The sequence below is a fragment of the Oryctolagus cuniculus genome, chromosome 6, assembly GCF_964237555.1.
Source record: "Oryctolagus cuniculus chromosome 6, mOryCun1.1, whole genome shotgun sequence".
NCBI lineage: Eukaryota > Metazoa > Chordata > Mammalia > Lagomorpha > Leporidae > Oryctolagus > Oryctolagus cuniculus.
The window spans coordinates 140,875,046-140,901,556 of record NC_091437.1 but is presented as its reverse complement, the minus strand read 5'-3'; the positions used below and the strand labels follow the sequence as shown (position 1 = coordinate 140,901,556).

Sequence of the window (26,511 nt, the reverse complement as noted above, 5' to 3'; positions counted from 1 at the left end):
TACAATTTCCTAAATGCATTTCTTGTTCATTCATTTGCTCAAATAAGTTTTCTAACCCGTTTCTTATTGTCAGTTCAATGTCCATTTAGTCTATTTTTGCCGTGTTGTTTACACTGGAGATGGGTAAAGCGGAAAGAGCTTGGAAGGCCATTTGTGTAACGGATGTGATCACTTAAACATTTCAGTACATTCAAAGTTTAAGTTAAAAATTGCCAATGGGACTCACAAATGGGAAAAGTGATCTTTTACATTTACTAAAAAATCTTTCTAAAAGCAAACTAAGAAACCAAAAAAAAGACAATTTTATCTTCTATGACACAGGGAAGCCATTCAAATTCCAAAACAACTTGGAATGTATGATTGCATACTATGACATTACTAAATTTCAATGTAAGTGAAAAAAGATGCCAAGAGCTGACACATTTTCCCCATAAAATATAGAATAGAAAAAAATTTCTGAGAAAAAAAACTATATAAGGATCTATGTGTTGGAATAATGACACCAAGGGACATAGGAGACCCAAGAGGTAAATAACAACTCTTTCTGTAAAGCCCAGTTGGAACCCACAAAATGGAAAGAGTGTTGTAGCTGAAAGGGAGATGCGATGTGGACTCATCACCATTTTTATTGTCTCTGAACAGTCAGGGCACTGAACATTGGAAAATCTGCAGCAATCAGTGACTTAAGGATTATTTGTATAAAGTGTGATACAACTCAGAGAAGTTTTTTCCACATTTGTCTTTGCCATCCTAATGAGTGCCATGGGGAATATGCACATTCACTTCTTTTCTTTCTCCTTCCTTCCTTCCTTCCTTCCTTCCTTCCTTCCTTCCTTCCTTCCTTCCTTCTCTCTCTCTTTCTTTCTCTCTCTTTCTTTCTCTCTCTTTCTTTCTTTCTTTCATCTAGATTTTATTTATTTGTTTGAGATGCAGAGTTATAAAGAGATAGAGGGAGAGACAGAGAGAAAGGTCTTCCAACCACTGGTTCACTCCCCAGGTGGCTGCAATGGCTAGAGCTGAGCCGATCTGAAGCCAGGAGCCAGGAGCTAGGAGCTTCTTCCTGGTCTTCCACTTGGGTGCAGGGGCCCAATCACTTGGACCATCTTGCTTTCCCAGGCCACATAAGCAGAGAGCTGGATTGGAAGAGGAGCAGCGGGGACATGAACAGATGCCCATATAAGATGCTGGTGCCTCAGGCAGAGGCTTAGCCTACTAAGCCACAGCACTGGCCCCTCATTTCTGTTCTTAATCCTGTCTCCATGAAGAGTCACATGGCTTACATCCTGGCTGAAACTGAGACTAGGGAAAAAGGAGGATAGGTAGATATTGGGAGAGCACTAGTTTCCCCTGTCAAAATAGCAGCCTTTGACAGAGGAAAAATGGGAAGTGGGTAGAGGGAAAGGAAAAGTTATCAGTATATTTGAGCCAAAAAATTACTTGTGTTATGTGATTCCAATTGAGATACACCAACTTCTTTGGAGGAAAAAATGTCAGAAAGGAGCCATAAGAGAAAAAGAATCAGTAGCTTTGGTGAGAAAATATTCAAAAGGAGCTATTCTGCTTAGCTGCAATGTACAACCACTTAACTCTCTTGCTTATGCAAATTAAAAAGCTTGCATTAATCGGAAGGGAACAAGTACTGGTATTATCAATGGGTACTGTATATGCCAGACTCTTGGATTCCACCATATGTTGCCATTCTCTACTGTCTCCTGCATTTCCAAGGACTAGAAACCTGTATACTGGTATTTCATTAACTCCCTTGACAGTTGCATACCCCTTGAGATCCTGATAGTGGGAGGTACCACTAGGAGAAGAAAATGAAAAATGAAAGGAGAAGTCAGTTTTTTCCTTGATATTTTTTGTTCTGAAAAGAGGTGTTGTGCAGGTGACTGGGTCCTCCCGCAATGAGGGCCTTTGCAAGAATACTGTGGTGGACAACTACAATGACAGCAATGGCAGAAGCAGGGAAATCCTTCATTACTGCAGTAGTAAAAGTGTTGCTCCAGGAGCCTCAGTGGTGGGCACACTTATGGGTGCTGGATGACACTATTATTTCCTGCTTGCTGCTCCATTGCTATGGGTGGGAATGTTTTCTTCGTGTAGCATTACTGTTGCATTACCTGTTTGCTCCCTCTGCCCTTCCAACACACTTGCATTGGAATCTGCTACTTGAAACACCTACTGTGGTCTTTTCAGAGTGATACCCAATTCATTGCAAAGTGCCAAAGTTCAAAGGAAGAAGAGAACCTAAGGAAAGAGCCAGAAAATATACATAAAGTATAAACATATACATTATAAAGGGATTACCCAAGGAAATGGAAGAAACATTCTGAGAAAAAAATTCCTCATTCTTAGATAAATAGTAGATAATGAAATGAGATTTACCCTAAATTGTCACCTTAAAAAAGATAGTGATTTCGATAAAAGAAAGAACAGGACAGACACTCTGTCCTTAGTGTGCTGTACATTGTGATTTAATGCTATAACTAGTACTCAAACAGTATTTTTCACTTTGTGTTTATATGTGGGTGCAAACTGTTGAAATCTTTACTTAATGTATGCTAAACTGATATTCTGTATATAAAGAGAAACGAAAATGAATCTTGATGTGAATGGAAGGGAAGAGGGAGTGGGAAAGGGGAGGGTTGAGAGTGGGAGGGACGTTATGGGGGGAAGCCATTGTAATCCATAAGCTGTACTTTGGAAATTTATATTCATTGAATAAAAGTTTTTTAAAAAAAGAAAGAACAGGAAAGAAATAAATGGTAATGAAACTCAGAAATCAAATGGAAGATAAGCATGAACCAATGTTGGAAGAAAAAACATATCTGATGAGATAAGATAAATTAAGCAGAACTCAAGATTGGCAAGAAAAATCCCATAAAACAAAACTGAAAAGAATAATAATATATAAATAATAATAGAGGAGATAAAGATGTATAAATCAAAATAGAGAAGCTACAGATAAGGAAGATAAATCAGAAATCATAATGTATGAAGAAGATAGAACAAACAGATAACAGTGGAAATTTTCCATATGGAAAAACTCTTCAGATGACAGAATACTTGAACCTACAGATCAAAAGAAAGTCAAGAAATGGTGTGATAAAAATATTGAATCTTAATAATGAAGAAAGAATTGTATAGGAAAAACAAACAAAACAAGTCAATAGGACAAACCTAAGCTTACCACAACTGCACAGCAGTACTCAATACCAGGAAACATCAGCATTACAGGTATAAATTCTTCAGGGGAAGAAAAGTGTCACTCAAGAATTTTCCATTTGCTGCACCTCAAGCATGAAGAGTAAGTAGCAAATGGCTTCAAACGTGGAAGGATTAGAAGGTGCCCATGTGTCTTTCTTGAAAAGAACTACTTGACAATAAAACCCTTTAACCAAGAGATAGTAAACAAAGAACTCAGGAAAGGAGAAGCCGTAGAAATTGACAATAGTGCAGTTTATTAAATCCATTTAAGTATTAATTTAAAGAGAATTATGGAAATTGTGATTGCTGAAGCTATAAGCCTTCAGTTATATGATATACACATAAATACATTATAATGTACTTTGTAATATAATTAATAGAAATAGCAACTTTTAGAAAGGAAAGAGCCAGAAAGCACAGCATGACTTTCTTATTTTTACAGCAGAAAATCAATAGACACTTTATGGACTTGAACATGTAGTTTAAAAATTATTGCATCTCATAGCTTTTCATAATATTAGCTTTTCTGTCTAGAAGGCTACTTTTACGTAAACTGCTAGGTCTTATATTGAAGACATTGTTATCTAAATCCAAGTAATGAGCATTTTTTAACTCCTCAGAAACAAAAGACTATTTCTCAAATAATAGAAAAAGAGGCAAAATTTTAAGACCTCCCTGTAAGCAACTTTCTTTTAATTACAAACAAACCCAGAGGGGAAAAGTATCAAAAGAAAATAAAACAGCCGTGATCCACACAGAGAACTTATTTGTAGTCTTTTGACTCTGTTATATAGAAAAACCATAAGATTAAGTCAGATTCCAGCATATAAATGTAACTACTGCAGCATATTGAGAGTGCCCAAATGAGCTTTAGCAAAAATGCCAGCGATAGAAATCCACTGCGTGTTCCAGGGTTCCTGCTGGGTTGACATTCTTTGTATTTTGTTAATTTGGGCCATGTTATATGATGTTGTGCTAATGAGTGGAATAAGTGTATCTACATGGCAAAAAGCAAACCAATAATTTTTAAATCTTTAATTATTTAGAGCAGTACATGAAAGACTGGGCACCATTTCCATTAAAACCCACAATGTTGATAGTTTTAATACCAAACTCTAAATATTTCTTTCAGAGTGAATCTAGAAAATCTGAGCCAGTGCATTTTTTACATGCCTAGAGGGTTTGCATTTACACACACAGACACACACAGACAGATACAGACACAGATACATGCACACAAACATACACAGACACACACACACACCCACACACCCAGACATACACACCCAGACGTACACAGACACACACACACAGACACACACAGATACACACACACAGAAACACACAGACACATACACAGACACACAGGCACACATGGACACACACCCAGACACACACACAGACACAGACACACACACCACACACACAGATACACAGACACAGAAACACACAGACACATACACAGACACACAGGCACACATAGACACACACCCAGACACACACCCAGACATATATACACCCAGACACACACACACAGACACACACACAGACACACAGACATACACACAGACACACACACAGACACACACACACAGACACACACACCACACACACACAGACATACACACACATGGAGCAAAGTTCAGTGTTTCAGCTGCTTTTGTTACCTTCCACACACAATTATCAGAATAAAAACTCAAGACTTTTAGAAGCATTAAGGGCATAATTTCACCTAATTTTTTATCATATGAATGGAAAAAATTTTAATTAAATGAATGTTCCTTTAGGCTAATTAATCAACACTTTTAGAAGCCTAAGAATCTACTATCCTAATAATCCCAATGCTGCAAGGCTTTTACAGGAGAAAAAGTAATGGAGCCAAAGGAATTAATACAATTTGCCTTGTCAAAAATCCATTCACTGAATTATGTAGATGAAACATAATGACTTCTTTATAGGTATAATAGCCAACCGCTGAAAAGTGTGCTCATTGGAATATATAGTCACTTATTACACTAATGGTCAAGTACTTCACAAACTTTTAACATTTCACTTCATTTATTTTAAATATTGATGCAATTCACATTTATCTGAGAAAAAGAATGAAGACTATGAATATATTTTATAAGATATCAATTATTGTAAGTCACAAGCAATAAGAATTTAAATTTTGTTTATTTGGTGATGTTGTTTAGAGAATATGGTTCCCTTGAAGGGAAATTATGTTTTCTCAAACATTTTCCTTTTTAACTATTAAACAATTGATAGCTGTGTTTGTATGTGGAGAACGTGTTAGTTTGAAAATGTGCAGATATATTCTTACATGATAAAGTGTTAATGTATACCACAGTCCAGGCCTGAAGGGATTTCTACACATTACTAATCAGCAACTTCAGATTTGCAATTTTTTAAATAAAGAAACCTACATAAAGAGAAAAAAGTGTTTCTTCCAGGTTACAGCTAAGTTTTCAAGCTTTGTAGAACGGTTCCTAGGTAAATGAATGAATCTATCATTGGTATTTTCAAACCATTTCATTTCTTCATCTATTTGACCTCACTGAGTTTTAGGGACAAGACTTCCTGTTGGATTAAATGACTCCTCTTTTTTTTTTTCTAATCTAATCAAATAAATATGTGTATATATATCTCTATCCAACTTAATGACTGATATATTGAAATAGCTCATTTTCCTATAATTCAATAACAAAATATAAAACAATGCTGCCCAATCTTGCTAAGATATTTATATTTGGTCCTAGAACAGAGAAAATATCTGTATATTTCAATTTAAGGATATAGAAACACATTTATTTTACTCAATTTAAATGCTTTTCTAATTACTATTTAAAATAAATATGTAATAAAAACTAAGAAGAATCTCAAAAATTATTTGAAGAATTTGGGTTTTTTTTAAGAGACTTATTATTTTGAAAGAGTAACAGAAAAGGAGAGACAGATGTAGAGTGATTTTCTATCCACTGGTTCACTCCCCAAGATGCCTTTCACAGCCAGGGATGAGCCAGGCCACAATCAGGAGCCCAGAACTCCATCCAGGAGTGACCCACCTGGATCACAGTGTCTGAAACACCCAATGCTTTCCCAGGCACATTAGCAGGAAACAGGACTAGAAGCAGAGCATTCAGGACTTGAACAGGCAGCCAGCGTTGCAAGTGGTGGCTTAACCCACTCTTTCCACAATGCCAGTCTCTGAAGTATTAATTTAAATTCTAGCATATGAAACATCCAAATGATTGGTCTAAATACATGATTTGGTGTTTTCTTCCATGCATTTCCCATCACTCCATTATGAAAGTATGTCAAGAGAGGCTGGATTATGGATTGGCAAACTAGATCCTCACAGACAAAACCTGGTTCACCAAACACAACTTTTGTTAGTAAATCCATATTGGAGCACAGGACTTTTCTCTTATTCTTTATCCCTATGACTCCTTTTACATTTTAGTGGCAGAGTTGCTAATTGCCATAGATCTCATGGCCATCAAAACTGAAAATGCTAATTATATGATCTTTTGTAGAAATTTTACCACCTCCTGGTCTAGATTATGTTGTGATAAACAGTATCAAACTATTATATTTCTTTTTTTTTTTAAAGGCAGAGTTAGACAGTGAGATAGAGAGAGAGAGACAGAGAGAAAGGTTTTCCTTTTCTGTTGGTTCACCCTCCAATGGCTGCTGCTGGCATGCTGCGGCCGGCGCACCGCGCTGATCCAAAGCCAGGAGCCAGGTGCTTCTCCTGGTCTCCCATGGGGTGCAGGGCCTAAGCACTTGGGCCATCCTCCACTGCACTCCCGGGCCACAGCAGAGAGCTGGCCTGGAAGAAGGGCAACTGGGACAGAATCCGGCACCCCGAGCGGGACTAGAACCTGGTGTGCCAGCGCCACAGGCAGAGGATTAGCCTATTGAGCCGTGGCGCCTGCCCAAACTATTATATTTCTCACTTTTGCTACATGCCTTGTAGGGATGGGCATGATTGCCAATGTCAGGGTGCCAGACTCATGGAAGTTTGGTCTTGACACGTGCTTCTAACATCATGAGACTCTTAGACCTTCTACTTGGAAGTGAAACATAGATTCTATGCATATTTCTTTGATCAAAGCAAGTCACAGGACCAAATACATTCTTAAGAGAAGCAGAAAAAAATAAATCAGCATGGATCTGAAAGAAAAAGTTGAATATTTGTGATAATCCTAACAAATACCATACAGAAATTATTTTTATAATCCGAAGGTTAGTTATCACGATTTAAAATTATTGAGGTGGTAATAAGAGAGCCTGAAAAATTTATCATGATACAAACATTTACAATAAAACTTTTATGTTTGTGGCAGTCATAAAAGAAACTCTATTATTCACCTTTGGAAGCAAAGAATTTAAATGCTTCTGTAACATGTATTGATATGAAGATAATATTACACATTAATTATTAATGCACATCTGTAATGATTTTACAATCTACACTGTAAATTATAGAAGGGTGATTAAAGATGTTGCATAAAATATTTAAGCCATGTGCTGGGTATTGTTATTTCATAATTGTTTAAAACTTTAATGAAGGCTATAAGAATTTTCTGAATCTATATAGTATTCCATGGATGATGAACTAGACACACATTAGATAGTCAAGTTATTAATTCTACTTACATACATGCATTTTACTCTCTTGGAAATTTTTAGTGTCATTAATGGAGTAAATACCACAAATTGTGATATTTTATTAAACAAGAAAAATAAATTAATTTTATGCATAATTTTAAAACACAAAAGAAAATTTTATTGTACAAAATCTCATGCAATAACTCTATTCATCAATACATTATTAAGATGAGCATTGAAAATAGGACTATTTATGTTCACTCTTTTATTCATTCAGAAGTAACCATCAGGTTGAGAGACTACATCTCTCCAGTTTAACTCCATGGAAACTGTTGAAAATAACTTTTTCTTCCCTCATGCACTGTGACAGTTCAAACCCCCTTTATTGTGCTTACTCTGTCTCATATATTGAATGAAAGTTTGAGATGGATCTATGATTTTTCTAATCACTTTCACATAAAATTATCCTCTTGACATTTTCAATCACAAAACAAGTCACAGTTTGCATTTTTTCTTTCAGTCCAATGTAAACTCCAAACTTAATAGGAAAATAATGTTTTCTCAGTTAGGAACTTGAGCTTTTTCTCTTTCATTTTCACCATTTCACCACTAGACCGCCTCTGTCTCTTCCAGGATTAGAGGTTGGGCAACAGTAGGAAGGAGACGTTAGAGACAGGAAAAATCTCACTGAATCTGCTTTCTCATAAACACGGTCAGTGCTTCCTCCCACATTCCCTCTGGAACATTCTCTTAGACTTCTTGTGAAATGGGTTGGTCATCTCCTCTTTTGGGCACCACGCCTTATGCATTAGGAAACTACCCTTTTGTTAGAGTCACATAATCATTCCAGGAAGTCCCCTTGCAAAGATCATAAAAATGATCCCATCTTGGATCTAAAGGTGGGCTAGCTCTGACTGGCAAGAAACGATCATTCATCCTTGTTGCCAACACAGCCCAGCCCAACAGCCACAATCTCTTGCAACTTAATTCCTGTGGTGTGTTTCAGATAGCAGTCCTGATGTCCAGATTTTAGGGAACATCTAGCAATCAATTCAGCAATGTTCTGGAATCTTTTCCATAGGTTAAGGCAAGTGGGAAGTACTCTTTCCCACAACCTATTCTCTTCCATATTCCATTTGATTTTTCAAATGGCTGTTGGGGAAGGATCACGAGTCTCACTTTGGTCACTATTTTTGAAAGTCCTGTTTAGGAGGTCTGCAAATCATGTTGATATGTGGCTTACTTGCAATTATTGTTTTGTCCTAGGCATTATGTAGTTTCAAGGAAATGTAGACAGAAAGAATCCCATGTTAGCATCTATCTACATGGTGAATATTTTTACAGATCTGCTATATGCCATTATGCTAGGCAGAGGGTTATACCCTACATGGTTACTCCCTCAACATCAATGATGGAGAATAGGGTGATAACTAGAAAATATATTAAATTAGTTTTAAAATGCAATTGCAGTAAATGTTATGGAAAAATCATGGGGAAAAATGACAGACTATAGTGATGGACATAGTTTATGGTGTCAAAAATGCTTCTTTGGGGAAGTCACAGATATGCATATTCAAAAATGAGCATAATTTAACATAGAAGCAATGGGGGAAGGGCACATGGTGTTAGAAGGTACATAATTTACCTGGTACCCTGAGGACCAGGGATAAGGTGGTATCTGGAGTGTCATGAGTGAAAGGGAAACTAACAGTAGATAAAAAATAAATATTTCCTAAAAACTATTTCCTGCTGAGTAATTTACCAAATTTTACTTGGTTTCTATTTTAATCCTAGAAAGATGTCTATCAAGTATATTTTAAGATTAAACTGTTTTTATAGATGAGGAAATTAAGGTACAGAGACTTAGCAATCAGAGATGATAGCATCCATACATTTTAATAAGATTTTTCATGTTCCTGTAGTAAAAATATCTAGCCAGGTATTTCCCATACTATCACATATAAAAATAGAGAACAATGAGAAGTAACATATTAAAAAGACTTCTATCCTTCTCTGGAAGATGGTCTATTTCGCAATTTTTATCTGCTCTAATCTCCTGCAGTGTTTGGGTTCCAGGGAAGCAGAACTTGAGATAAGAATTTCATTTAACAGGCTGTTGATTCTCAGGGGCATGGGGTAAACATAGCAATTCTAAGAGTGAGGGAATGGGAAGAGTGAGGCAGGGAGGGAGGAAAAGTCAACAGAAGTGGGGGTTATTCGTGTCTCTGCTGTGGGAAACAGGGTTTCCACACGGAATCTCCAGATTGTTGTCTTGAAGACAAAATAGTGCTTTCCAAACTGCAGTCTGCAGAATAGTGACTGTTGGCTGACTGTCTGCCAGACCATGACAGAGTCAGGTTCTGAAAGCAGTTAGCTTCTTTTTTTTTGACAGGCAGAGTGGACAGTGAGAGAGAGAGACAGAGAGAAAGGTCTTCCTTTGCCATTGGTTCACCCTCCAATGGCCGCTGCGGCCAGCACGCTGCGGCCGGCGCACCGTGCTGATCCGATGGCAGGAGCCAGGTACTTCTCCTGGTCTCCCATGGGGTGCAGGGCCCTAGCACTTGGGCCATCCTCCACTGCACTCCCGGGCCATAGCAGAGAGCTGGCCTGGAAGAGGGGCAACCGGGACAGAATCCGGCGCCCCGACCAGGACTAGAACCCGGTATGCAAGCGCCGCGAGGTGGAGGATTAGCCTAGTGAGCTGCAGTGCCAGCCATCAGTTAGCTTCTACAATATTGTACAGCAATTTGACATCACAGCCACATGTAAACGTATGATTCTGCAAAAGTGAAAGTGTTGGTTTCATGTGCGTGAAAACTTAAAGGAAGGAAAGATAGGAGATAGAGAGACAACTGTCTCTATTGCAATAGATTGAGCGGCCCTTGGCTGGAATATTATCTACTGGCTCCTTTTTCCATGTAGGAGGAAATTTCCTATGGGGTGATTAGCTCCCAGCACATAAGGCTCCATTTGTTGGTTTCTAGAGTGTTTGAAAAGGCCCTGTGTACTTGAGGCGGGAAGCTTTGAGCTCCAGGTCACTCAGAGGACTTATCTACAATAGCTGCAGGTGGAATTGTAGGCTGAAGGGGTGTGGCATAGGTTACCATAGTTTTTGCTGCACATTGTCTGAATCACTCAATAACACCAATTAAGGTCGTTAAAACTTTTCCTTCACAAACACATTAAATAGGAGAAAAATTCTGGAAAAAGAGCCCTCTGCTCCCACCCTGTCACAAGACAGTAAGCAGTTCTAATTTGACTTTAGCATTTCTAATTTTACTTCCTAGTTCTACTCTTCACACAAATCTAGTTCCTGTTGTTGTATTACCATGGTGGATATTTGGCCCTGAACTTGGTTAAAACAAAGGTGGAATCAAGAGAGACTTATGGAATATACAATTTCTGGAGACGCTCACTCAGCACCATATGCCCAACCTTGACAGTAAACCCCTCCCCAACTTCTGAGCCCTGCTCTACTGAGCCATAGTGGACAAAATGAACCAGCACTCAATATCTGTGCCATCCTTTGTTGACAGGGTAAAGGTCACAGATCTTACTAGTGGTTTATTCTGGAGCTGGCCATACTGGTGTCACCTTTCTGACTGTGGAAGCCTATTGACCATGACAGTGAAGCTCCGGTCTCCAGGCTTTCTGATCATGGCAGAAACAGTGGCTGTCTAAGTGACTCAAACTTTTCAGGTAGCTCTGAAGTAATTTTTGAAAGTTTAAATTAAATATTTTCTTGTTGTCATTTGCAAAAATTCTATAAGTCACTTAATGTGCTGTAATAAACTTTTGCTATTTAAAAAGAGTCTCAAGTGGATTATGTTTTCTGCAACCAAATCATGACTATTATAATGAAGCTTGTCTACTTCAGTGAAAGCAAGTCATTTCTGGGTGATTTATCTTGACTCCTGTAATCTCTCAGCATATTATATTTCATGCAGGTCTTTGACAGCCTAAAATGATTTTGCTGTTAGTCTCTCATTTACAGAACTCTTTCTGAACTTCCTGCTTTCCCGTCCTCTTCCACTGATATCTCATTGACGAAGACTGAGTTTTTCTAGCTGCGAGGACTGTAAAATTTAGATTTTTTTCTTTTAATGGATTATTGGCATAAACAGAATCAGGTGAGGAAGCATGCAATAGCTACAGGAATGGCAGTGAATACAATCTGCCACTGTATTGAAACATCCATCCCAGGTGACCAAAAACAGGTACTAGTTCATGTCTCATCTGTCTTTCTGATTTCTCGATTCATTTCCTTTCTACTCTTCGCCTTTTTCCTTTCTCTCTCTCTCTCATACACTCTCTCTCTCTCTCGCTCTCGCTCTTTCTTTAAGTCTGAAGTAGTTTTTCTAGGGCACTTTTGTCAGTAATAAAATTAACACAATCAAAAACCTTTTTTTTTTTTAAGATTTATTTATTTATTTTGAAACTCAGAGTTCCAGAGAGAGAGGGAGAGACAGAGAGGGAGGACTTCCATCTGCTGGTTCAGCCCTCAGAGGCCACAATGGCCAGCACTGGGCCAAGTTGAAGTCAGGAGCCAGGAGCTTCTTCAAGGTTTCCCACACTGTCAGGGGCCCAAGCACTTGAGCCATCCTCCACTGCTTTTCTCTGGCCATTAGTAGGGAGCTGGATCAGAAGTGGAGCAGCCAGGACACTAATCAGCTCCCATATGGGATTCCAGTGCCACAGGTGACTTGGCCTGCTATGCCACAATGCTGGCCCTCAAACCCATATTTTTATGCATAGTCATTTATTGTTGTATAGTGTGTTCAGAAATATAAAAAATTTAAGGTATGTGGGGTGGGAGAAAAGAAGATAGGAAGAATGAATAATAATAATTAACAATTAAAATCTATCTTAATCATAATAGGTAGTCTATCTATCCATCATTCTAAATATCTGATATTAGATAACCTATAATTTATCACACACCAGATATCATATAGCATGTCATCAATTTAATTTATATAATTATATCATTTAATACTGTGTATATTATGTATAGTATCATTTGATACAAAAGTATACAGTTTTTGAGAGATAATTTATGTAGTTTTAACTATAAGAGTTCCCTCTGGCCTTCCAAAAATGAAGTAAAATCCAAAACCTAGAACTTTACATGATTTTATGGAAGCCATATAAAATCAATATGATTAGATATATTATTTCATATTGTACCATTTTGTTAATATTAGAGAACTTAGTTGATATTACCTAATTTTAATTGCATTGAGTGGAAGTGAAAAGTGAAAAATAACTAATTCAGCAAACATAGTTATGCTACTCTAGAATCTTTGCATAGGGAGTACCTTCCATTGGTAATTCGTGTGTTTAACATGGTCTTTGTATGGACATCAGAATTCATATTTTTTTTTGACAGGCAGAGTTAGTGAGAGAGAGAGAGACAGAGAGAAAGGTCTTCCTTGTCCGTTGGTTCAACCCCCAAATGGTTGCTACGGCCAGTGCATTGCGCTGATCCAAAGCCAGGAGCCAGGGGTTGCCTCCTGGTCTCCCATGGGGTGCAGGGCCCAAGGATCTGGGCCATCCTCCACTGCACTCCCGGGCCAGAGCAGAGAGCTGGTCTGGAAGAGGAGCAATGGGGACAGAACTGGCTCCCCAACTGGGACTAGAACCCGGAGTGCCAGTGCTGCAGGCAGATGATTAGCCTAGTGAGCCGTAGTGCCAGCCCCACATTTGTTTTTAACTGAAATGTTTTCATTCTGTCTTACTTTGAAAAATGTTGAACACAACTAATGACATGTTTACTTGGCTAATGCTATACCTGTGAATATCCCTGCAGGCAAAATACTATTTCTTTGGTATTTCTGTCATACATAAAACACACTATAAATGAAAGCATCAATAAAATCATTTCTCAAAGCTAAATTTTTGACTCCAAAAGTCATAGTCAAGTCCATTCCCTTTATTTTCATTAACCAAATAATCTTTACTTTATATATATTTTCCTGGCACTTGGACCAATGTAGATGAATTAGGCAGTTGGTTGTATTAAAATCTGCAGATTTTAGTCTGCTAAAGCTCAAATAGGGTCTTATCATCACTAATTGTTTGCAACATAAAGTTGAGTAAATGGAGACATGAATTGTGAAGTGTTTTCTTTTTAAGTAGTTGAATTACAATATAAATGAATTCACATTTACCTAACTATTCTGTACATGTATGAAGCAATTAAGAAATATTTACTAGGGAATTACTGCAAGGCTAAGAATTATGATAGATTTAAAAATAGTGATAAATGGACTCTATTACAAGAAAATTGCAATGTAGGTGGGTGAATCAACAAAATTATGAAACAATTGAAATTGAAGCACTTGTATATAATACTAATACTAGCAGTCATATTACTACTGCTATTTCTACTACTACTGTTATAGTACATTAGCACCAATACTAGAAGTAATAATATTACAAGTACTTATATTTCTTAATCTTTACAATGTTTCAGGAACTGTATTAAATATGTTACACGGGCCATCTCATTTATTTCTCACAATGAAGTTGCAAATTATTTATGGTTGTTAACTCCATTGTACAGATTCATAAAGCAAGTTTTAGCAAGGTTAAGATTAACTTGCCCAGTCACAGACTTAAGGATGGCTTAGATAGATTTTGAACTCAAGAACTTGGACTGTAGGTCGACGCCATAGCTCACTAGGCTAATCCTCTGGCTGCAGTGCGCCGGATTCTGTCCTGGTTGGTTGCTCCTCTTCCAGTCCATCTCTTTGCTGTGGCTGGGAAGGGCAGTGGAGGATGGCCCAAGTGCTTGAGCCCTGCACCTGCATGGGAGACCAGGAGGAAGCTCCTGGCTCCTGGCTTCAGATCAGCGCAGCACCAGCCATAGCGGCCATTTGAGGGGTGAACCAACGGAAGGAAAACCTTTCTCTCTGTCTGTCTCTCTCACTGTCTAACTCTGCCTGTCCAAAAAAAAAAAAAAAAAAAAAAAAAAAAAGAGCTCTGACTGCATTGAAATCAGGTAGTATGCCTGCAAGACATCAACTTTTCAGCACCATGTTCCAATATTTTCTATCATTTTGGAGTAAATAGGTAGTGATCTCAATGAACTTTCTGAGGAAAGAAAATTGAATATCCTGAAACAGTCAAAATTTTTGTAGCATTTCTAAGATAATTTACTTTTTGATATAACTTATTAAAGATAGCTATAAATTTTCTTGGCGATTTGAGACATGATGATGACCCTTTGTGATTTATTACCATAGGTTTTCAATCCAGACTTAGGAATTCACTTCTGCTGCAGCTTTACTTGGTTGTCATTCTCCTCTTTCTCCCACGGACCTTTGATTTCATACTCCTTTACCTTATCAGGTGCAATGTTAGAAGGCTATAAAATGATTCAACACCCCCCTCTCCTGGGACCTAAGTCATTTGTCCTCGGTTTATTTTTCTTATTTGAACATTCAGTTATTCACAATTGCATGTTTTTTCTCCCTCTGTCCCAAAGAGAAGAACATTCAAGTAAGATTTTAGGAGTTTGATGTGTGTTGAAGAAAGAAAAAATTGAAGACATATGCAGAAGAGAACTTGGTTAGAAATAGCTTAATTAAAACATGAATTTTTAAAATCTCATCAATTTATTCATGATTTGCTGAGTCCTACTGTGTGTCATGTAGTAGTACATATTAAATGCTTCATATGCATCACTTAGGGCTAATCTTTCTAAGAAACCTGTAAAGTAGGCGATCACAGGTAGCTTAACTGAGATTTGGGAAGGTTTAGTAGCTTGATAAATTTATTAATCATTCAAGATATTTATTTAGAATGCAAACGCAGATTTCCTGATTCCCTAGCATTTTTAGTGATGAATCAGTTACTTCAGAAATTGTAAAACAATGTTTTGAGGCTTCCAGCTTTATTATAAATGTTGAAGTTGTTGAAAGCTTGATCTCAAGGTCTATTAAAAATCAATATAGCCCAATATTTTACAAGTTAAATATCGTGAAATCCAAAGCCTTTGTGAAGGAGACTCAGAGGAAGCTCTGAGAGGTAAATAGGAGACCAAATGGGTAAGGTTCTGGACTTCCAACTCATGCTTCAACCAGAACATTTTTAATAGGCTTTGTTTTGGGGGAGGATGCCTTAGTTCCTTTGGGCAGTGAAAACACAAACACAACAGCAAAATTCTTTATTAAAAGATAAAATCCTGCTCCCCCAACCCTCAGAATGGTTGACAACAGAATAGCATTTAGAACCTCGCTCTACAAGGACTAATGCTCTTGCGTAAAAGTCTTCCTGCTCCCATTCATTTCTAATCTGTACCATAATGGGGATAATTTTGTCCATGACTTGAATATGCAGAAATAAAACCTGACTTAATGCGCTCATATGCACACAACGCATTTCCATGACTGTCAATGAAGCATGACTTAATGTCTTCCATTTTAGAATTTGGTCTTTCTCAAAATAACTTCATTAATTTTGAGTAAATACTCAGTTCACCTCTTCTTTATGGCCTTTCTCCCTAAGATAAAGGGAAGCTTCCATTACCACTATTTCAGGTCGACGTCTCTGGTTTTAGCTGTTCTCTTGTGCCATGGACTAGGAATATGTCCTCTTGACATGTACCATTGGGGTACCTGAAGCCTTTCCAAGAGGAAGACTTGAAAGGAGAATTTCAAAGAAGCAATGCCTGGTGTGTCTTCTTCCATACGTTTCCTTTCCTCAAGCTGCTCAGAGGCCTCCCCTGCTGCTGATGTATGTTGCCACCGCTGCTTCTCCCTCACAATTACCGTTCTCCAGCTTAACAAAGATAACACATGCTGAGTCTAACTTTAGTGCAGCGCGCCTGGGTGTAGAAACATCGGGCCTCCAAACTTACCAAACGGGTAAGTTTGTGTGATGCCAACAAAACCTCCTTTATTCAAAGTAACACAACCCATGCCCGAGTTTCTTAGATTTCTGTCTTTTATCTGTATGTTTTACAGATGAGGAGTGACAGAAGAAAAAACATGCCTTGGACTATATGAGGATGTTCTAAATTAAGAAAGCACAGGATAAAACAGTGGGGGTGATGAATTGTTATTGATTCAGAATCCTGCCTGTTCCTTTTCTTGACTATTGTCGAAGAATGCATTGCTGTTGAATGAGAATACAGTCAAAGCAGCACAAAGAAAGCTTTGGTAAGAAATACTCTGTGCTATGTGCTTCATTTCATCAGATGACAAACTCCTGGCCTGGATCTCTGCCTTATCTATATATCTTGGAACTCGGTGTCAGAAGCGTATCTTTGTCATGAAAACGCGTATGTTCATCTGAACAGAAATGTCAAGTTAGACATCTTCTGGGAGAAAGTAAATCCTATCAGGATAAAGAATCTGACAATAAAGATGGGCCTTTCCCATAGGTTACAGGGGAGGCTTTTCAGTAAGTTACATCTACAACTCTCTGGTTTTAAATAGATGTATTTAAAATTTGTGAAAAGATGAGATGATTTCTTTGAATCTATTGTGGCATGGGTGGCAGGGAGGCAAATATTTGAGGTACCACCTGCTGCTGCCCAGGCTGCACATTAGTAGGAAGATGGATCTGCCACCCATCTGGGAAATCTGGATTGAGTGCCAGGCTCCTGGTTATGTGGGCTTTTGGGAAGTGAAACAGCTGATAGATCTTTGTCTCTCTCAAATGACATGAATATGAATGAATGAATAAAATAAATAAATAAATAAATTTCTGGCTCTAAAGAATAGCTAGCTAGTTCATGTATTTTAAAAATGGATTATGGCAGATATCAAATCTGTGTAGCATTTAGATTTCATTGCATACATTTTAAAGACTAAAATAACATATTTTGAAAATCAATATTCCTAATATACCAGTAATGACATATTTCACAATTATTTAACTAGTGTGGAATATTATAGTTACTAACTTAAACATTGACAAAGTATAAATAACCTTCAAAATTCTTTTAGGAGATGAAACACAGCCAAATTATTTTGAAGACCAGATACCAGGCTCATCCCTAGCTGTCAGCATCCTCTGTTTGAGGTCTCTGAATTGATCTTCTCATGTTGGTCATTGGAAATCTTTGTCTCAGCTGCTTCTACTTCTGCAGTATCTATGGCTGGTGTCATTTAGACTTTATCCTCTTACCATGATCCAGACCTGGTGGTTACTACAGCAATATCCTTCCTCTATTTTATTCTTCATTGATGTTATGGAAACTACATCCTTTATGTAGTTTTCATACACGATTTCCCAACCATGCCTCTTCTCCATGGTGTCCTATTATTTGTAGAAGCTCTCAGCTACTAGTCTCTACTTCCTCCCATTATTCAATAGGATGGAGTAAAATTCCCTTCTGTCTTTGTGTTGTCAAATGACTAAAGTGATTTATACAGCATTTTCTTGTGTAATCCCAAACCCAAACTTTCTCCTTAATAAGGTTCCCTCTCTGAACTCCACCCCTATAGATAAGCTTTCTTTTCCTCTTTTTCCTTTTCCATGTTTCTCAAAGAGAATAAATGAAATTCTAGTAAGGGATTTCATCCTCCTCTGTACAAAAATAGCTTCTAAATTGTGTTCTTTTTCTGCTATGACTTCTTGTAAAACTATAATTGCTTTCCAAACTGAACTTTCTTAGATTCCATCTAAGGTGTCTGTCTCTTTTATATCATTTATCTCAGACTTTTATAATGGCACTGGGTTTCTGGAGTCTACTTAGAATCTAGTTGCATGTATAAATACATTTAGAGTTAGAAGATCCAGTTGACTTCTGCCATTAATGGAAAGAAACGGATACTCCAACTATACTAGAAAGACAAATAGTAAGAATAAAATACATATCAAATAGTATTTGGGAAGTTATATTGGCACATAGAAGGCAATAGTGTTAAGTGACTTTATTTTTACTTTTTTTTTTTTTTAGAAATTAAAAAGACAACAATTATAATGAACAGCCAAAAGAATGCTTCATGTCTTGTGTGGTCTGGTAACTAGGAGGACATCTTTGGGCTGAGTGTTTGCTCCTGCTGCATTGCTGTGAAATTATAGTGAAAAAGGAAGGAGAAGAATGGAATTAGTACATGTGTTAAGCTGACCAAATGCCCTTGGTCCTCCAATTCTACCACCTCTTCCCCAACAACAACAAGAGCAACAAAAACTGTGTAAGGGCATAACATCCACTGATTGCTTGAAATTATCTGGCCATGAACATTATACATCTATACCTCCTTTTCAGATTAAAATCTTATATGCCTGATCTATATCTTTCCAAAAAAAAATGAATGTCTTCTATGCCTTCCACACTTGCATGAAATTTTATTTAAACATTAAGTCTTATGGTTAAGAGTAAAACAGAGGGAAGGATTTTTTTTAAATTGTGTGACCTTTTGAAGGATGAATTGGTTGACAGTAGGAATTTCCACCAATCTTCGCTTGTTTCTTAATCAGAGAGGGGTCTTAAGACTGCCAAATTTTGAACGATGGTTTTTGGCAGGGTTTGACAGATGCAAGTTGGGTGGGCAACCTATTTGGACATATGACCTAAAAGAAGTAAAAAACAATTACAAAGGGAATCTGATGGAGATAACATGACAGAGAGGCTCACATGAAGTGTCCATTAAGGAGAGAGGTGTGAAGTAACAACTGGGGCAAGTTTGTGGAAAGTCCTGAAAGCATGGAAACCACTGAAGAGCCCCAGGGTTTGCAGAGCACAACGACTCAAGTAGGAACAGGTTTTGTGGCTTAGGTTCCTACTTGGGATATGATTGCTTTTCCCCATATAATTAGATGCCTAATTGTGCTCCTACACTTAGTGGATACATTTACAGCACCATGTAATTTTGATTTATTTCAAAGTTCTTCATAATGTGAATCTACCACTGCTTACATATCAATGTGCCACATGTAACTGCTGAAACTATTTGTGATGATTTTTTACTTTCTCCTTCTAGATTCTGAGTAATTTAGAAAGCAATTTAACAAAGCTCATTCCAATGAGTATTTAAATATTAACATTTTTAGTATACCTAAAATTTAGCTACAAAAGTAATTGAAAAATCAGTTTTATAGGCTACTGAAGTAAAAATTGAGGGCATTGGTCAGAAGCTGTAATAATTTTGGTAATAGAGCTATCAGGGAAAAAACAAAGCATTCTTGCCCATTGGAATCAATAACATCATTTCTAGGAATTCATCTTCAAGAAATTTTAAAAAAATAAATGCAAGGATTTTGATGCAAGGAGATAAAACCATATTGTTCAAAAAAGAAAAGCAAAACAAACAAATGTAAATGTCCAGAATAGCATGGGCTATTACTGAGTTACTAAAATTATATTGTAGAAATCTACTAATTGGCATTGGAAAATTCAGTATTAAATATCATTGTTATGAAATCAGGCTTATTATTCTACTTCTGTAATAAAAATAAAGTTATATTTAAATGTATAAAGGGATTAGGTTGGTTGGATTATATTAATTTTTTCTTTGGATTTTAAAGAAATTTAAATACCTTTATAAACCCCTAAAAGCATTAGGAAACTCAGGCACTGGGTCTACTGGGTGTATTGGAGAAGCCAACTGGGAATGAATTCCATAAATATTTCATAAATATGAGTATAAAAAAGCATTTGAACAAGTGACACTCATGAGGTTTCATAACAATACCTTTTTATTTTGATTTTCTTCCTAATATCAATTTACTGAGCTTCTACCAGGTTCTAGGCAATATAGTAACAAATACAATTGCCACCTGATGATTTCAGCATTTGATTTTGTATGAAGTGAAATAGTGGACACAATGATGGGAAAAGAATGACAGGGCAACAATGTTACAAAATATAGAGGACAAAATAAATCTTAGGTGACTGAAATGGATTATGCTACAAATTTTTGGGGGCAATATGGGCGTCCCTTTGGTTGGTGAGGGATAGTCATGTTCCCATTCTTACTGATAATAAATATTGCAAAACCCTTGAAAAAAATGTATAAAGGGAAAAATTGATGAAAAAATACAAAATGATTTTTTCTTTCCAGGCAGAATTTATTTGTTTTTTCCTCTACAATGAATATTCGTTACTTTTGTTATAGAATTTAAATGGTTGCAGTTGGGCATTAATTTTAGTGAAATAAAAATTTTCTTAGTAGCTCATTTATACCATAAAGTGAAGATACAACAATACAGAATTTCCTGAGTAGCACAAAGATCAGAACTTGAGTTCATAAAAATAAACATTTTGGGGTTAAGTGGCATACTAACATAACTGTTTTCCCTGCTTGTAAGGAAAGGTAATTTTTTTTAAAATTTACAAAATAGAGCTTATATTTTGTATATACTAATTTAGTATAAAGAGAAAAGATTCAATGTAGTTCATAGATACAATTCCAAGAATACAATGGTACTTCCTTTTCTCCCTTTCCCTCAGACACCCTCTATCCCTTCCCTCTTTCTTTTTTAAATTTTTGCAATAATATATTTTTAACTTCCTTCTTAGTCAACAAAATTTTTAGAAAACACAAAAATAGAAAGAAACCTCTAAAGAGTACTGGTCCTCCTGATGGAGAAGTGAAATCACATTATCAAGAGACACAAGGTCACTTCGGCAATGAAGTCTTGTAGACAATAACCTGTACACGCAACAATAATGCAAACCATTTAGTCAACCATTGTGGTTTAAATACCTGGAGATATGTGGGTAGGAGAAAATGAGAATCTGAGTCAGACTGAGTGTTGAGTCAGACTGAATGTTCAGATAAACATGGCTAGCGGAAGCAATGTTCAATTGAGTTATGCTTAAAAGGTAATATTTATATTTCCTGATTATAAAGGCTACATGCTAATTCAAAAAAATTAAAAAAAGAGAAATATAAGTGAAATAATAATCATGTACTACCATGTAATTTTTCCATTTTTCGCCTCTCTCTTCATAAACAGACATAGTTAAATGTATATCTAAGCGTACTATATTTGTGGCATACCAAGATCAATAATATATGGATCAGGTTCTCATCATCTCTTCTGCAGAAGCATTTGCTTAACTCATTGTCCACTGACTTGTACTGTGACGTCACAGTGTTCATGCTTTGATTTCTCCAATCAAAATTTGTTTATCAAGTCTACATTGCTACAAACCCTACTCTACAGCTCTAAAGATTAGTCTATAAAATGGGCAAAAGTCCTTGGCCTAAAGGAGTTACATTTTGGTGGGAAGAGAGGGCGTCAATCCAACAAATAAGTAATTTTAGAGTATGTAGACAGTCTTAAATTCTAGGAAATTTGGAAATAGAAAAATTTTTATTTATATGAAAGTCTCATTCCCCAAGTACCTGCAATAGACTGGGCTAGGCTAGCCTGAAGCCAGGACTAGGAACTCAATCCAGGTCCCCAACATGGATAGCAGGGTAACAATTACTTCAGTCATCACTGCTGCCTCCCAGGGTGTGTATCAGCAGGACACTGGAATGGGAAGCAGAGCCAGGACTTGAACACAGGACTTGAATATGGGAGGCAGGTATTTCAAGTAGCATCTTAACCACTGCGCCAAGTGCCAGTCCCTGGCTACCATTTTAAACACAGTGGTAGGTTTGATAGACATACTGAGCAATTATTTAAAGGACAGAGGGGCTGGCGCCGTGGCACGCTAGGTTAATCCTATGCCTGTGGTGTCAGCATCTCATATGGGCCCTGGTTCTAGTCCTGGTTGCTCCTCTTCCAGTCCAGCTATCTTGTGGCCTGGGAAAGGAGTGGAGGATGGCCCAATTCCTTGGCTCCTGCACCCACATGGGAAACCAGGAGGAGGCATCTGGCTCCTGGCTTCAGATTGGTGCAGCTCCAGCTGTTGCGGCCACCTGGGGAGTGAACCAACGGAAGGAAGACTCTCTCTCTGTCCCTCTCTTTCACTGTCTGTAACTCTGGTTGTCAAATAAATAAATAAAATCTTTTAAAAAAATAAAGGACAAACAGAAGTAGCGCATGTAGATTTAAAAAAAAAAAGACCATTCAGGCAGGGGAAGTAGCAGAGTGAAAGGCTACTGTCTTGGAGGAATAGTGAGGAGACCAGGGGGATTCGTGAACCAAAGTACAAAGTGAACCAAGGGTGAGAATTGGACATGGGGTTGAAAAAATAATGGGAGTGGGGCCAGGTTAGGGACACTATAAGAGCATTGCTGTTATGTTGAAAGGCATGAGAAGCCATTGTGAGGTTTTCAGCCAAGAGTTGATGGGATCTGAATTATATTTCTAAAGGTACTAAATAAGACAGACCCAAGTGGAATAAAGGTAGGGGTACCCTATGATGGTAGGGGGTCCATGCAAGTGGCTATTGCAGCCTAGTGGGTCTCAGGGGATCGTGTTTACACTAGTGAGAGCTGAGGAAATGGTCAGACGCCAGATTTTGCATCTCTTTCAATCGCAGAGGAAGTACGATTTCCTGACATTTGAAGATGGATGTGAAAGAACAAAGATGACTCCCAGGCTTTAACCCGGAACAAGTGGAAAGATGAGGTGGCTGTCAACTGAGATGCGTAAAGATGGAGAGGGAGCCAGCTTGGGAGAAGACGGATGTTGAGTTTGATTTCCAGGGTCAGTGTTCAGATATATCACATCTGTTACCATCAAATATTGCATAGATAGATAGATAGATAGATGCTTTTATAGTTAAATGCCTATGTGTGTGTGTGTGCATGTGCATGTGTGTGTATGCATTTATAACTTCAGGCTTTGACTTCAGGCTTTGACTTTGGATGATATCTCCAAGCCTTATTTTGCTGTAGATGTCATCTAGAAACCTTAGAATTTTTTAATTTTTTTAATTTTTATTTTTTGACAGGCAGAGTGGACAGTGAGAGACAGACAGAGAGAAAGGTCTTCCTTTTGCCATTGGTTCACCCTCCAATGGCTGCTGCGACCAGCGCACTGCGCTGATCCAAAGCCAGGAGCCAGGTGCTTCTCCTGGTCTCCCATGCGGGTGCAGGGCCCAAGCACCTGGGCCATCCTCCACTGTACTCCCAGGCCATAGCAGAGAGCTGGACTGGAAGAGGAGCAACAGGGACAGAATCCGGCGCCCCGACCGGGACTAGAACCCGGTGTGCTGGCGCTGCAGGTGGAGGATTAGCCTATTGAGCCGTGGCACCAGCGAAACCTTAGAATTTAAAAACTTTGGTTAGGGAAGGAAATAAGGACTAGAGATCTGAAATTTAGGGGTTTCTGGAAGTTTCTTTGACACTATAAAAATCCTTCACTATGGCTGGTCCTAAGCTGGTCTGTGTGAGTTGCTTACACATGGAACTCTTCTCATTGGCTGCTGCTGTAGTTTGGCATCATTCTGATTAAACATCACTCCTATTGAAGAGGTTGTTAGATATTTTTAGTGTAAATCTTTTTCTCTACTATTAAAAGCATAAGTACCTAGGTTTGAGTTGCTGATGTACTCTGCATTCCAGATTCCTGCTGATGTGCGCCCTGGGAGGCAGCAGGTGGTGACTGTGTATTTGTGTCTGTGCCACCCACGTGGGAGACCCAGGTTGAGATCCTGGCTCCAGTTTCAGACTGGCCCAACCCTGGCTGTCATGGGCATTTAGGGAGTAAACTGGGAGGTCGGGGCTGTTTATCAGTCTACCTCTCTATCTCTTTCTCTGTCCCAATCCCCATTCTGCCTCTCAATTAAATAATTCAATTTAAAAAATTTGGGTGGTGAATTAAAAATAAAAGTCTGTAATTCCAATGACATAAAGCAAAGACATTAGGTATGAAAAGAAGAAAAAAGTGTATCTTTGCTGTATTAAATTTCTTTGTATGCCTGAGGATATAGCAAGGAGAGGTTAACTGCACTATAACCACAAACAATGCAATAATTGCTATGCTTAGGTCTCTTTCTCAGAAAGCACTGTGGGGATTTTCACATAGCCTCTGGGATTCCACTGATTTCTATACAAATTAGAAGTTAGCTTTTTACAAAGAATGATTTGAACTTTTCTACCAGCAACTTATTCCAATCCACAAACATTTTTGATGTTTCCTGATACTGTTGCACGACTTATTCATCAACAGCTGCATAATAGAGCAAATCCTGCTAGGAAACTGTGCCACAAGCCCTAAGAGAATAATTCCCCACCTTATGTGCTCATAGAAGTATCTGAAGTTTAATTACTGCCTGGCATGAATAGTTTCTTAAAGAGGATCACACATGAATTTTTTTAAAGGAAAACCTGAAGGAGGGTCTAAGATGAGTGAACAGAGAAGCCCAGCACTCACCTCCTCTGCAAATAAGAACCAAAACAACACATGACTAACTCTGGTTTTGAGGTGAGTGACTGAAGGAGAGGCCTGGAACTCAGCAAGGGAGTGACAGGAACCTGTAAGGCACGAAGTTGGATGACAGCAGAGAAAGGGATGAAGTTCATGACCATTGCGACCCCAGCTACAGACCAATGCAGGGTAAAGGGTGAATGAGGGAGTCCCAGTGCATCCCATTGTCACTTCAATTGCTGATGATTCTGACCATAGGAGAGTTCCACAGTCCTCATGGACTTGGAGCCCAGTCTTGGGGGTGGCTTTGAGCACACACACTGGCTTTAATTCAATGTAAGATTCATATTATCTCCTTCTGACCTCACCTGTGGAAACCCAAGTGCTGCAGTATGGAGCTATCTTGAAGACACAGCCACTGTTAGAGTCCATGCTGCCCTGGGGGCCAGAAGTCTGCACATCTCCCCAACACCAGAGCCTGACAAATTTCTACCATACTTCACAAAAAGCTACAATCGCACGAACCCAGCTAAAACCCCTGGGACAACTGTGATAACAGCATCGAAGCCCACACAGCACACTGCTTCACACTGGACAGGTGGCTCAGAACAGTAAAAGATGTCACCCCCAACAACTGAGAAACTGAAGCATTTGTCCCTTAGAGCCTGGAGACTAATCCTTCCCCTCTTTGTGGTGACACTGCTGTCACCGCCCATGGCCCAACCAACATCAGTGTTCGTTACTGCTAGCTAAGGAGATGCCGTCCACAGTCCACATCCATACAACTTCCATTGCAATCTCTGGAGACCCCATTTGCCAGTTGCATTCACCCGAGGAGGACCAGGGGACACATCCCCCATGGTCCATGCCTCTGGTACCACCACTGCCACTATGGCAGGCCCCTGCTGCCAGTGGTGCTCCCTCATGTGGAACCTGAGAACATGTTCACTACAATCCATACCGAATACACCCTGCCACACTGGAAGTTCCCACGCCGGTGACTCTCATCCCAACAGAGCCTAAGAATACATCTACTCGTCCATGTCCTCAGCACTGGCCAGAAGTTGCAGCCACTAGTGGAGATCACCCCCATGGGGCCTGAGAACACACGCTCCATTTCTCCAGCACTGCTGCTGCCATTGCAAGAAGCCCCCACTGCCAGTGGATTTCAATCCTGCACAGCTGTGGACACATCCTGTACACTGTCCACTCCCAGCATCACGGCTATAACCACCAGAGGCTCCCTCTACCCGTGGAACTTGCCCCTGTGGTGCTAGGGACATGTCCACCACACTACACACCCCCATGCCACCATTGCTGTTACCAGGGGCCCTGATCACCAGGGACAAGAGCTCCTGAGAGGCCTGAGGGTGCCTGTTCTGTGGCCTGTGCTTCCAGCAGGATCACTGTCACTGATGGAGGCCTGGCTGCAATTGGTGATCAGAGCTCACTCCCTAA

General features: G+C 38.6%; 1 pseudogene; it reads left to right on the top strand.

The window, feature by feature from the left end:
• LOC100346870 (large ribosomal subunit protein uL3-like) overlaps nucleotides 1-26,511 on the top strand; it is an 82,827-nt pseudogene that overhangs the window by 1,674 nt on the left and 54,642 nt on the right.